Source organism: Octodon degus, unplaced genomic scaffold (genome assembly GCF_000260255.1).
Source record: "Octodon degus isolate 3935 unplaced genomic scaffold, OctDeg1.0 scaffold00072, whole genome shotgun sequence".
NCBI lineage: Eukaryota > Metazoa > Chordata > Mammalia > Rodentia > Octodontidae > Octodon > Octodon degus.
The window spans coordinates 2383061-2384963 of NW_004524648.1; positions in this window are offsets into that span (position 1 = coordinate 2383061).

A 1903-nucleotide genomic window follows, 5' to 3' on the forward strand; every position below is an offset into this window, starting at 1 on the left:
GCCCACTCCTCTGGCCCAGCCACCAACCCGGGCGCCAGGGGCCGCTGCGCTCCCTCGGTGCGCCGCCCGCGCTGCACTCGCCTTGGGCGCCAATTGCTGCCGCGAGGGGCACAGTACAAACCTCGCCACGGGCAGGCCCAGCTTTCTGCCGGGCCTGCCTCCCTACCCCGCCACGAGCAGATGCGTAAACCCCTCTCAAGCCTGGGCCCGGGGGACGCAGTGACCCCTTGCCCCTCCCCAGTGGAGCCCCAGCAGGCGCTAATGTCTCCAGAGCTGACAGTCCAAGGGAGCCAGTCCCTGCCTGCAGAGGCCTAGGGGAGCAAGCAAACAACTGGAAATTATTAATAGTTAATGCGCTTCGTATGGCTCCAGCCGCCTGTTGGCTCAGCAAGGCGGGCTCTGGCGCTCACATCTGCCCCGGAGGAAAGAGGCCTTGCTTGTTACTCCTCGGGACCAGGGTGGGGGTGGGGACCAGGGTGGGGGTGGGGACGCCGATCGCTGCCTCGCCTGGGTGTGCTGCTGAACAGGCTGGGCCCACATCAAGAAGGGAAGTCCTGCGGGGGGGGCCCAGAGGCGGACCTTCAGGACGGACTAGTTTGGCAGGCTGCCCACCGGCGGTGGTGGTGGGGGGGGCAGGGGCCCTCTAGTGGGAGCCAGAACTCTTGATCCTGCCCCAAGCCTCCAGGGGCTCCCTTCTAAAAAAACGAACTGAGGATGTCGCCCCTTCCCTTTGGTTTGACAGAATTCTTGCCTGAGTGGGAATTCGTTTTAGTAGACACTGGCTGTGGGGCTGAACTGTCCCCAAACCCAGTTCTTTGGGGACAGTTCAGCCCCACAGTGTCCTTTCTCAGACAGATATCCACCATCAGCAAGTACAGAAAATCAGCTCATTTTCCTGAGGGTTCTGATAGGTCCTCAAATTGGGACCCAGAGCCACAGCTTCTGCTAGACCTATTCAGCAAGTGCTAGCTTTGTTTTTTTGTTTGTCTCACTGAGTAGATCGGACTCATAGTGATCCTCCTGTTTACAGCTTCCCAAGTGCTGGGATTATAGGTGCGTGCCACCATGACCAGTCTCAGTCCCTGTCTCATCGCTTCCCAGGGGCAGGTCTCGGATCGAACTCCCCTCCCCTGCATCTGCCTAAGCAGGTGCCTTAATCCGTTGAGCTATTTGGCAGGCCCAGCAAGTGCTAACTTTGAAGAGGGGTGACACTCTGGATTTCTTGGGCACAGGTGGCCTCTGTGCTGTCCCATAATAGCAGCCACCTCCATATCCTTGCAAAAACAAAGAATATTCACCCTTGTTGAACAAAACTTAGAGCAGGTAGATCTGCTGGTCAAGTTCAGTCCTTCCTCCTGTCTGTCCATCACTTTCAGGTAAGGAAAGAGAAGAACTTGGCTTTCTCTCAGTTACACAGCCAGTACAAGGTAGTGAACAGTGAACGGGCAGTCAGAATCTTCCCTCCATAGAGAATACAGTCTACTGTGTGTTTTTGTGCTAGGAGATCATTCATTCATTCAGTGCATGTGGAACTAGATTACAAGATCCACAATGCACAAATGTCTACAAAGTCCTGGACAAATGAATGCAGGGACATAATGTGTTACATTTCCTAACTCCTGTTGATCCCATCTATATATCCTAGGTTGTGCATGATTTTGGGCATCAGAGGAGGAGTCAAAAATTCTTTCTGGAGTTGTGAGAGTTGGTTTCTCAAAGTGGGAGAACTCAACTATGTGCAGGGAATTTGCTTGCTGGATATTCACAGATGGATCCTGAGAACACTTCCTCAAGCTTTGTCAGATTGGAAAAGGTGTCCAGGAAGTTGGCACTTGCTCAGAGAAGGTGGTGACTATTGAAGTAATCAACCTGGAGGAGATAGAGGACAAGACTGAGGGAGCAG